We start from the raw sequence: 12,479 nt of genomic DNA, 5'->3' as shown, positions 1-12,479 counted from the left end.
AAAAATTGCTCAGCGTACGGTTTGTCTATTTCTCCATGCGTAGGTAATTAGATTAGTTAGATCGTTCCAACAACATACAAAGAACCAAAGTTCAACTCAGACAATATTGGTGAAAAGTTTACTTTATAGTTGATGTAAATGGCATGTACCTAGGCTTATATATATATAATATTATGTTGTAAACTGAATTTAAGTATTTTCATCATGTTTTCTTAGCTAGTATTTTATAACTAATGTTTTGATAAAATAGTAAAGCGTATAAATCTAGTTTATTGATATGTTTTGAGAAATCGTAGTGCTGAGAATTGATTTGGGAGATAATTTGAATGTGAATATTTTGTGAAAATCTAAATTATTTTGCAGGGGGTTTTACGTAATATAGGCAAAAATGTTGCCAAAATTTTTATAAAATAATTTTACCTGTACGTTTCATTTTCAAAATAAAAACGAAAAAGTGAGTTGTTTCGGCAACAAAATGTGACATTTTTTATTTGGATCCAACAACTAGGTCGAGTATAAGGTGTCACATAAGTAGTCGACAAAACTACTGTAGCTTGAAGTGTCACTTTCCAACTAATGACATAATTCCCAAAAACAAATAGGTAACATATGAGAGACCTTTTTCGATCCAAGTCTCTTGCTTCTTTAATCTAAGTTTCTTGCATAATTAGAATCAATATATCCGGCTAAACCATTTAGAGTTCTATCACATGTTAGAAGTACTTCACAAATAAGTAACATAAAAGGACTTAAAAATGATCTAAATCTATAATAGTCTTACTTTAAAATCCCGAATGATTTAAATTTAAAATAATTTAAATTTAAAACTGATTCAAATCAAAATAACTAAAATTACTCAATCTAGATTGGCTTGACCAAACTAACCCTATTGAATGATAATGAACACAAAACTAATCCAAACCGTTTGAAAAATTCCGAAGCAGAAGTGACTTAAATCATTCAAACTTGTAAGTGATTGATCCGAAAATAATCCAGCGTAAAAGGACTGAAATATACATTGGGAATTGAACCCGACGTGAATCGAACACGCAACCTTCTGATCTGGAGTCAGACGCGCTACCATTGCGCCACGGATCCCTGGGATTATCTTATGAATGTAATTGTAAAAGAAAAAAGTCCCTGAACGAGGTTTGATTTGATTTCATAGTTTTTGGGGAGATTTGAGTTTTTATTATACCATACGTGATAATTTTTGTATTTCATTCATGAATTTTTTTAGTTGAATTGTTTTCCTATAGATCAAATATATATTTTTTAGTTTCATAAAGCGAATCAATCCAAGTAAAGATAACAAATTTCTAGATAAGTTCAATATGGATATTTTTTTTGAGTTGGAGGATTTGAAAGTTAATACATTTTTTCTGTGTTTTTCTTTTGTAAAAGCTATATATTAGCTGTTTTCTCATTGGCAAAAAAGATATGAGAAATAGTTGTTTTTAATCTAAAAACACTTCTATTTTCTTCATAAAGACCCTCCAAATTGTAACCTAGAGTTTTTCAGGTAGATGTAAGTCCCACAATTTCCTGTAAAATTGAGTTTCGGTGTCTGTAAGCAGTAAGGATAACGAAGAAGCAGTAGTGCTGGAGAGGAGTGGCTTTATAGCTAGAGCGAACGGTATACATCCCAGAATGTTTGTGTTGCCACACCAAATATCATCTGCAGCAGTCGAAGAAAGAGGAATATACAGAATCCAATGAATCAAGTCAATTTTCCATGAGCTAGTGTCCGCATTAATTAAATCATCCCAAAAGTTTGAATGGTGCAGGTAACCACTTATCCTGCAAATTGAAACTGACTTACCATTATTGTAAACCATTGATCAATAACCCTGTAGCACTCCAAATGAATCGGCAAGTAGGAGAAGGGTTAGTCCCAAGCTGCGAATTAAGAAAATCAGTACTTAGCTTTACGACCTCCGGCAACGGGAGAGGTAGAAGCACTAAGAAGACGCCAACAAAGCAAGGCAATATTGAATTTGCCAAGATCTCGAAAACCAAGGCCACTGGCATTTTTAGGAACACATAACCAGTGCCACCAAACTGTGTCCAAAGGTGACGTGTGTCCAATCTTATATATTCCTTTTTCTATTTTTTATTATTAATTTTAATTCCACTAACTGTAAATGAAATACTTTTCCTTTAAATACCAATTATATTTATTAGGATTTGGGGAAATATTATAACACACCTAGGTTTGTGAAATACATTCTAAAAGTAGATAACTTTAAAAGATGTATATATTCATCTTAATAGACCCCTTCATCTAACTTAAAATTAAAACCGAATTACCCAAACTAAATGTTAGCATTGTTTGTACAGTTGGCATAAAAGTACATTTATGAGAAATTAACCACTCCTTCAAGCAAGAGTGAAGCTAGGAAAAAAATTTTAGGGTTCGGATAAAATTTTATTTTTTATAATTTATATCTTTATAATTTGTAAAGGATTAAATCAAATTTTTATAATTTTAGGGGGGTCAAAGTGTAATTTTACCTTTATTAATTTAAAATTTTAAAAAAAAATTTAAGAGCCTAAAAAATAATTTTACATTTTAGGGGGGCCGGGGCCCATGCCAACCCCCTGGCTTCGCCCTTGCCTTCAAGGTGTGTATCGATGCTGTTTTCTTTAAGGTTCTATCTGCTCTACCTATATTATAGTGTGTAAAAGAGTTATTGACAAATAAACCTCGAGGATATAATGAAACACAATTATTATTTACGTTTTGTATTAATGGAAACAGTTCAATGAACAGAGCATAATAATGATATCAATTTAAGAGATATAACTCATCACTATAAATATTGACAACTTTTGATTAATAATCAAATGACATAACTTTTGTTTACTTATATATTTTTATTTGCAACTATAGGAACACTATATATATATATTGAAAATGTTCCACCATATACTATCTATTTGAAGAAAAAATTGATTGTTCAACCTTATTTATATAGTAATAAAAAATTCCACGGAACAAGGCTTTAGTTGAGAAGAGTTATGAAGAATGTTGAGATTCTACATTTTAATTAGTTGTTTTATATTTTTTATACAAATTTCTTTAAAAATTATTTACAAAACTTATAATTTCAAATTTCAAATTTCAAATGTTGCTCATCGATGATGACTTAATTTTATGTAATTGTATTAAAAATCAGATTTGTATATTTATATGACTTTATGTATTTTGAAATATATTTTTATTAATATATTTTATTTGGATATTTTATTTTTTAATTGTTAAACAACTTTTAAATTTTCTAATTAATATTGTTATAGATATTTTTTATTAAAAGATATTGGTTTAAAATTAAATTTATTATTAATGTTATTATTATTGTATAGTAAATCAATTTTAGTCATTTGTAATCAGTATAACACAAGTTATAGTATTATTAAATTAATATATTATGTTATTATATATTTTATATTATCATTAAAGTTTAATTTTATAGATTTTAATAATTATTAAAATTTATATATTAATTAGACATATATAATTATAATATTATCTTATTTAATTTATATTTTTAAAAATTTATTTCACTTTATAATTTAATTTAAAATTTATTATTAATTACTTTTCATATTAATAAAAGTTTCATATAAATATATAATTCTTATGAATTTATTTTCAAAAACTGATCATTTATTTATATTTTATTTTTAAAATAATATCATAAAATTATATTAAATATTAATGTGTATTATGATTGTTCAGTTATAAATTTAAGTTTTGGGTCGAAATTATCTTGGGCTCAGGCCGAAATAGTCTTGAGTTTGAGCTGTTCTGAACTTGGATTTATTACAAGCTTGGACTTTCTCAGATTCATATTGAAATGGGCAGACTTTCTTGTTCAGGCATATTTTGCCAGCTCTATATAGGTGACAAATAAGTAGGCTAATATTGGGTTTACTTTAGACTCAGATTTCTTGGTCTCAAATTTTTTTAGATTCAAGCTTGGATTGAGCAAGGTGGGCTCTAATGAATTTAAATAATTAAAATTTTCAAGTTATAATTATTTTAATTATTTTAATTTTAAATTTAATAATTCATTTTACTTTTATACGATGATACAATTCAAAAAGAATGATATATATATATTTAATAGTCTTTTATATAAAATAATTAAAGTAATTATTGTATGAAGAATTTATTGTTCTATGATATTCTATGAATTGACGAAAATAATATTTTAAAAATCAACATTTATTTTTATCAAACAACATAATTATATTCAACACATATAAAAACATATTAATTTACCAATCAATTTCTATTATAAGCTCAACCCTTAAAAATATATTGTAGTAAAAATTCAGTACTTAATTTTTCAAGACTTAATTTTCCAATACTTAAAATTTTAATTTTCAAACACACTTAATTTAAATAAAAATACTTTTAGGTAATAAAATTAAATAAAAGGAAAATTCAATTTGATTTTAATAATAACGAATTTAACTTGTTAACAGAATATATTTTAATAATAACCAAAGTAAACTAATAAAACCTAAAAAGTTCAAATTCCTTTTCTTTTGCTAAAATACTAAATAAGTCCTCCAAAAATAATTAAAAATTAATTAAACTCTTTTCAAAAAGTGTATCCAATTGAATCCTTTAAATTAAGATTTGTAGTTAATTGAGCTCTTTGAATTCATTTTTCCATTGAAACCCTTGACAGACTATAAGTGTTGAAGTGGTTGACGTGGCAAGCTGTGTGGTGGCTGTTAGGGAAAAATAATGATATGGCATGTCAATGTGGAATAAAGATGACATAGAGTGCTTAATTGATATTTATTAATTTGCTAGGGCTTAATTGATTTTAAGTATTTTACAAGAGTTTAATTGTTTATTCAAATTAAAAATTATTAAAAATTCTCAATTTTTTAATATAAATAATAAAATATTATTAAAATTTATAAAATATTATAATAACTATTAAAAATTATAAAAAATTTATAGAAATATTTTAAAAGTTATAAGTTTCTTAGAAAATTATAAAAATATAGAAAATAATATCAAAACTTATTGAAATTATTTAAAATTATAAAAATCATAAAATATATTGCTCTTTTTTTTTTCCCTCTCTCAAATGGTCTTACATCATACCTCAACTCATCATTATCAACTTCTATAGAATTAACTTTCCTCAATTAAAACATTATCCGTTATTAAGGGTACGTTTGGTTCACTGTAATAGACTAGGGCTGTAATTGAATAGAGCTGTAATAGAATAAAGTTGTAATGGAATATAGTTGTAATCAGTAATTCAATTGTTCAGTTAAATGGAATGAAATAGAACTGTAATAGAATTCTTGTGTTTAGTTGAATGAAATAGATGTTGTAATAGTATAAGGAAAATGCTTAAATAACCAAAGTACCCTTACCAGAATTTTTGTAGGTAGATGATTATTGTTATTAAATTTTAATAACATTATTGTTAAATACATTTTAATAAAAATAAAATAAATAATTTAATCATATTTTAACATAATTATTATTAAATACAATTTAATAAAATAATATATAATTTAATAACATTCTTAATATAATTATTAATAATTATTAATAACAATTTCAATATAAAATTATTATTAAGAATATTTCAATACCTAACATATTTGCTTTAATCTAGCCTCCCACCGTTCTCTCGGTCACAATATATGATAATCCTCTAATAACATTTTATTTTAATAGTCAATTTTAATAAAAAAACATATTTTTATATTTTATTTTATCCTTTATAATAACATGGTAACAACAATTAATTATAAGGTATACTCTTTAATAAATTAATTATTATAGCAATCTTTTGGTGAAATAAATACCTTCAAATTTTACATAAAAGTTACAAAATTTTAGTAACATTAGTTCTTTTCATATGTGAAATAAAAATATCAAAACTCATAGTCCTTTGTTATTCAAAAACTCATAGTTCTTTATGTTATTCTCGTATAAGAAATAACAAATTCTCTCCATAGCATTGGCTTCTCTTAGAAAGTCAAACTCATATCCGATCTTGATAACACAAAAGATAAATAATTAATAACATGCAGAAGAAAAAAGAAATCCAAATCCAAGTGGAACGATATTCTCAATTTACATAATCTGAAAAATACATAAAAGAAGGATAGATGTGTTTTGCAAGGAACATCAGTGTGAATATAGATATCTATTTTTCCACCTTAACAACAACATCAATCTTATCACCTCTCAATCCTGCTTGATGAGCCTAATTCAGATACGAACATATGTTTAGGTATATCCACTTATCTTATTTCCGGAATCCGAGAGCCCCGCAAAACTGTTAAACCTTATGGTAGCATTAAAACACCAAATGTGTCATATCCTGCCGTATGTTGGCAAGCATGAAGCTTATTTAATGAAAATGTTTAGCCTTCAAAGATTTTATATGTTTAAATATATAAACCTATACCCTTCCCAGCATGCTTATATAAAACTTCAAGCCAGGTAAAGAAATGAAAAAGTAATACCTGTGCAATTGATGCAGAACCAAGATGATTTACATCAAATTTCTGAAAAATTTCACCCATGCTTCGACCAAACTCCTCTAAAACAAGTTGAACAGCATCAAATGTCTTAACATATATAGAAAACAACACGAAACAAAGCACATTTCTATTAAATTATGACAACCTCCCCTTATAGAGTTCTTTAATGAAGTAATTCAATAACTCATAACATACGAAATAACGTATCCAAAGCCAATTTAATGCATTCGAGTCATGACCAATGTCAAATTATAAAACATAGAGAAATATAATCCACAAACCTTGAAAATTGAAATCAACAAGCTCAAAGCATTCCAGCAAAGGATCCTCAAAAAGAGACCTGCAATACGACTGGTAGATTCCCCTACACACGCAAGTTGCAGAATCAATACAAATATCCACTGAACACAAACAAAAAATAGTAAACCATACAAATAAACAATCAACAAAAAGAAAAGAGACTTGAAGACGAGTTTTATACCTTAAGTTTCTATGATGAAACAAAAAAATAAAAGAGAGCGTAGAAAACTGAGGCATAAAAACAATATCACTAACCTTTCTTGAAAGAAAGGTCAGAATATCCAACCTTTCACGCGGAGATGGAAAATCACAGAAACGGAGGCGATCAAGCCTACTTAGTCTTAGTAATGCAGCATCAAGCAGATCTGGTCTACTGTTTATGAGAAGAATTCAAGTCAATTTTTATTAAAGCCATACAACTCATAAGGAAAACCATGAAATAAGAAACTCATATATTTATGGAAAAACTTGAAATCAAGAAACGTATTCTCTTTTAAAAATTTTGTGCTACTTGAAAAGCTATCTTATTTGGGTATGCATCTCATGTTAAAATCGATCACGTGAAGATAATAACGAACCAAACTCAACATTGTGGGGATTAACCGAAGATTAAGGATAGATACTATCAAAATAATACAATAGGATTCCATGAGAACTAACCTTGTTGCAACAAATACAAATACACCAGTCAAAAACTTCAAAACCATCTAATTGTTATTATCGAAAGTGATTCACCTGGCATCATTTCCAGGCTTCGGAGCAACATTATGGACCTGTCCTATGTTGGCATCTTTATAAATGGGACATGGGCATTGATGCCCTTATTTGAGTCTGTATTCATCCACAGGCATGGTAATAGAGTAGCACATAGCCTAAAAATCATTTTAGAGTTTGAATTAGAAACAAAAATGCATGATATTGTGGTCATTCTAACCCCTTTCAGCATGTCAACTACAAGTAAAATTTGAACTTTCTATTCAAATTCATTCATCAATGGTTGCCAAACCCAATTTAATCCTACACTACATGGTACTTCAAACTACAAATTTTTAGCATATATGATGCATAAAAATTTTGGTCAATATAACAAATCTCAAATTGCAATGCTTTATTGAATAGAAAGAAAATCAAGTAGCTAGACTATGGAAAGAGATAAAAAAAAAAGAGTCCAATTTCTACACAAAAAGAATTGAACATCAGCATTCATAACATAAAACAATACTTTTCAGCAAGCACCATATAATTTAATCATTAAAAAAGTCTCTTTTTCTTTGTTAAAAACCCAAAATTTTTCCAATCATTCTCATTTGGCCAACTTTGATTTCTCAAGGGAAATTATTTGATCAATGATTCCACAACCCATTTATAAAGAAATCAGTTGTTAAACTCAAAAAAACGAAAGTCTCCTTTAGACATAGCCAAATACAAGTAATTAACATTTACCAGCTATCAAAGTTGTAAAAGACCCAGAAAAAAATCAAAAATTGCAAAGAAAACAGAGAAAAATAACATTTACCAGCTATCGAAGTTGTAGAAAACCCAAGAAAAATAAAAAATTGCAAAGAAAACATGAGAATTAAAAAAAAAAAAAACCAGAAAAACTCAAATTAGGGCTAGCAGGCCAAAACTTAGAAGCAACAACAAAATGAGTACTCCTCACTACAGCAAAATAGGTTTTTAGCGGCATTTTTTTGGGCCTATAGCAGTGCTTATAAGTGCCGCTAAAACTATTTGAAAAAACCCACTAAAAACAACGCCGCTAACATTTTGACGCCGCTATAGAACATGAACTTTAGCGGCGCTTTTACCACAAACGCCGCTAAAGAACATGACATTTAGCCACAATTTTCCTACAAACGCCATTAAAGAATGGACCTTTAACGACACTTTTCCCAGAAACATCGCTAAAAATGACCTTTAGCGGCGCTTTTTCAAAAAAACGCTACTATAGAACAGACCTTTAGCGGCGCTTTTCCCACAAACGCCGCTAAAACATGACTTTAAAAATATTTTAATTAAATAATATTTATTTCTATGATAAATATTATATTATGTTTCATTTTGAAATTTGAAATTTAAACTATATACTTTTAAGGATTAAAAAAATATTAATTAAATTAAATTTTCTATTAAAATTTTAACTTTAAAACTAAATATAAAAATTAATGAATTTAAATGTAATACATAAAACATTGATTCAATATGTACTTTAATACATAAAAAAAAACACTGACACACAAAGTATCACTATTTCTAAAACAAAATTCATTAATCAAAGGAAAAAATTAGAAAAGAAGAAGAAACAATATACAACAGAGGGCTGGTTCAAGCTTAGAGGAAGCCAAAGTATTGCAATGCCTGCATATAACTTAGAGAAGTCCTTTGATGCTTTCAATTTAACCGCAAAAGAATCCAAAACATCGGAACAGAAAGCCAAAGTATGCACCTGTAAGTTAAAAATGCATAGTATATCTGCTCTAGTTATTCTGCTCTAGCATTCATTCTTTTAGAGTTACAAAATACCGTATTTTGTCAACAAGTTTAACAGCACAAGTTCATATACTTCAAAGAAAATAAATAGACATTCAACTTCATTAAATGATATCAAGTTCCTCATTTACTAGACCATTTAATTCAGTAGAGCTAAACATATCACATTTTGCTATTTCTATTAGTATGCAATTTAAAATATCATATTTAACTTTAAGCGGTGGGCCTACATTTTATTATTTACAGGAACTCTTACATCAGGTCAATAATGGGGCACAACTAGGATACCCAATTATAAAGATAAAAACTAACTTGATCATCAGATTTACATCAACATGCAGGCCAGAGGTAAATATTATGTTGTCAAGGGCACAAGGAATAAATTAGGCACTAGAACTCTTATCTTTTCTGAGGCACAAGGTGCAAAAATCTTGAGTGAAGTAATGTGCAACACGAATGTGTGTCTAAAAACATGCAAAATGTTTTTTTCTTTATTGGTCTGTATGCACAATTTCTTTGGGTCTCATGTCCATTGTTGAATGCTCAAGTATACAAAAGTAAGTTTGATATTATCCCCTTTCTTACAGGTAAAAGTATCTTAACACCTTTTGATCAAAAAGAAAGAGTGAACCACCTGAAAATTTTAAGTTCATGTCAATATGTCTGGTTGTTTAACCCTAAAATCAACCATAACTTCATTTATAAAAAAAAAAAAATTCACGATGATAACATCCATGTTTAAAGCATTTCTGTGCACCTTTCATGATTAAACAACACAAGGTTTTTAGGAATGTAAAGTATAAGAAAGCAAAAATATATATCTATAAAAAAAATAAAAGGAAAAAAGGCAAGCAACAACCAAAGTTGACAACAGAACAACATTAATATACTTCTGAAATTATTATTCCTGTATGCTTTTACCAAGCACTTAGTAATCATAATATAGTTAAGAATATCCACAATAAACATTAATGTTCATACTTGGAGGTCTGGTAGGAGGCTCTGACGTAATATGGAACTTCTTATAATTACGAAGAATTTCACAAATTTCAGCAGGTCTTAACCATCTATGCTGCGCTTCTAGTAAAATCTGTTCAATATCTACAAATCAGGAAACAAAATATAATTAGTAAAAGATTCATTGGCACAAGCAAACATATGACATGGAGAAATAAACCGTGAAAACCTTAATCCATATAAGAGTTCACACCTGTCCAGGAGACAGAGAGACCTATTTTAGCAAAAAGCTTCATTTGTATTATCATTAAATAACATTCCTTACCTATATTCCACTCTCAAAAACTCAAGAAAGTTGGATAATGAAAGATATTCTAACTCAAACCAAGCAAAATTTTATTTGTAATCCAATTGTTAATTTTACATTGGAGCATTCCGAGTGCTTAAAGAGAGATAAAACTGCAAACTGTTCATAATGCATATGCTTCTGTCTGCATAACCTAATTCATTAATTGATATAAATTACAAGAAACAATCCAGAACCCAGGAACATTCTCTAATTCATTAAGCCTATTTGATAAGAGTTTTTTAGCATTATCTCTTCAAAGCTTTCTAAAGTTATAAAATGTGCTCTTACTTCAAAGCCAGAGTTAATTGATTTGAAAATACATTCTACTCTTCAATGCAAGCAGAAGAAAGCTTAAATCATCATTAATTCTATCATCTGACAATCAAACACTAAATCGTCGATTTTCCCATATGATATTAAGACCTTCAATGCTAACAATTTAACAATTTATTGCACCCAATCTCAGTAATCCCGTTAAGTTATATATCTAGACTTTAGTTGTAAATCATCCACTAAAACAAACACAATCCTAAAGCGGATCAATATAAAATTAACACTAATGACAATAAAGGAATTACGCACAAATTTGAGATTAAAAAGCATTGATATAGTATGGAAATCTAAACTACTATATCTCTTTAAAGCTTTGTAAAGTTATACAAAGTGTTTTTACTTCAAAACCAAAGTTATCAATATGAAAATGCATTCTACTCTTCAATGCAAGAAGAAGAAAGCTCAAATCATTGTTAATTCTATCACTGGACAATCAAACCCTAAATCATCTATTTCCCTATATGATAATAAGTTCTTCAAAGCTAACAATTAACAATTCCTCCCTCCCAGTCTCAGTAATCAAATTAAGTTATATCTCTATACTCAAACTCCATTTTTCTCAGTAAATAGAATTCAATTATCATCCCTAGGCTTAAACCCCCATAAAACAAACACAATCCTAAAACGGATCAATGTAAAATTAACACTAATGAGAATAACAGAACTACGCGCAAATTTGAGACTAAAAACGCGTGGAAAAGGTACGGAAATCTAAACAAATATATTCTATATAAATATTTCTTTTCTAAAAAGTAGGTGAAAGAGACCGGCAGAAAGCTAACCTAATTGAGGAGCCAAATTGTAGGACGCGCGATCCGCCATGACTAGAAATCTAGAACACGAAAAGATCAAGCGATTTGATTTTTTTTTCTCAAGGTACACGTTGAATGCTCATGTCCATTGTTGAATGCTCAAGTATACAAAAGTAGGTTCAGATTCAGAAATAAGAAGTGAAGTAAAAATGGAAACAAAAGGTGGGCAAATTTAAAGCAGCAATTGAATAAAAAGAGAACTTTACTCACCACGTCGAAAACAAGCATTCCAGTTTCACCTTGCGCAGATGCATGTTGTGCCATCTAGATTAATAAGAAAATAAAATGAGAAATCACTTTTTTCCCTAAAACAAGCCACGGAAAGGTCGCAAAAAAGTTCTTGAAAAAAAGAACTAGGAATCTGCTCTATTTCAATTTGGGGATAAAACGGAGCGGTTTTTTTAATGTAAAATGATTTTTTTTTGAATTGTTTACCTTTTGCAACTTTTTATCAAAAGCGACACAAAAAATTATTTCATTTTAAACAAAACGATGCTGTTTTGCACTGTTAAAAATTTTTATTTTGTCTTCTAAAATTATTAGTTAAATAATTTTATAAAATATTTTAATTAATATTTTTATTAATTAGATTTTTATAAATAAAAAATCAGGTACTCTCAAAATAAATATCATATAGTTTGAATAAGAAAATAAATAATTAAATGGCCGTAATTAATTATTAAGTTAGAATTATCCAATGTAAG

The 12,479-nt window shown here is 28.0% G+C and overlaps 1 long non-coding RNA gene and 1 other non-coding gene across 2 annotated transcripts; both read right to left on the bottom strand.

Annotated features, from left to right (window-relative positions):
* Positions 1-1,026: 1,026 nt before the first annotated feature.
* On the bottom strand, positions 1,027-1,098 carry TRNAW-CCA (transfer RNA tryptophan (anticodon CCA)). The gene has a single exon. It is a non-coding gene; the product is annotated as a tRNA-Trp (tRNA).
* Positions 1,099-6,039: 4,941 nt separating this feature from the next.
* LOC108486743 (uncharacterized) lies at positions 6,040-12,197 on the bottom strand. The gene is made up of 8 exons (XR_008284505.1): positions 11,986-12,197; positions 11,746-11,873; positions 10,306-10,425; positions 7,570-7,706; positions 7,090-7,207; positions 6,816-6,898; positions 6,517-6,593; positions 6,040-6,335 (listed from the first exon to the last, which is right to left on the bottom strand). It is a non-coding gene; the product is annotated as an uncharacterized LOC108486743 (long non-coding RNA).
* Positions 12,198-12,479: the final 282 nt, after the last annotated feature.

The sequence above is a fragment of the Gossypium arboreum genome, chromosome 6, assembly GCF_025698485.1.
Source record: "Gossypium arboreum isolate Shixiya-1 chromosome 6, ASM2569848v2, whole genome shotgun sequence".
In the NCBI taxonomy this organism is placed as follows: Eukaryota; Viridiplantae; Streptophyta; class Magnoliopsida; order Malvales; family Malvaceae; genus Gossypium; species Gossypium arboreum.
The sequence above is the reverse complement of the archived record's forward strand: the minus strand, read 5'-3'. Positions and strand labels throughout refer to the sequence as shown.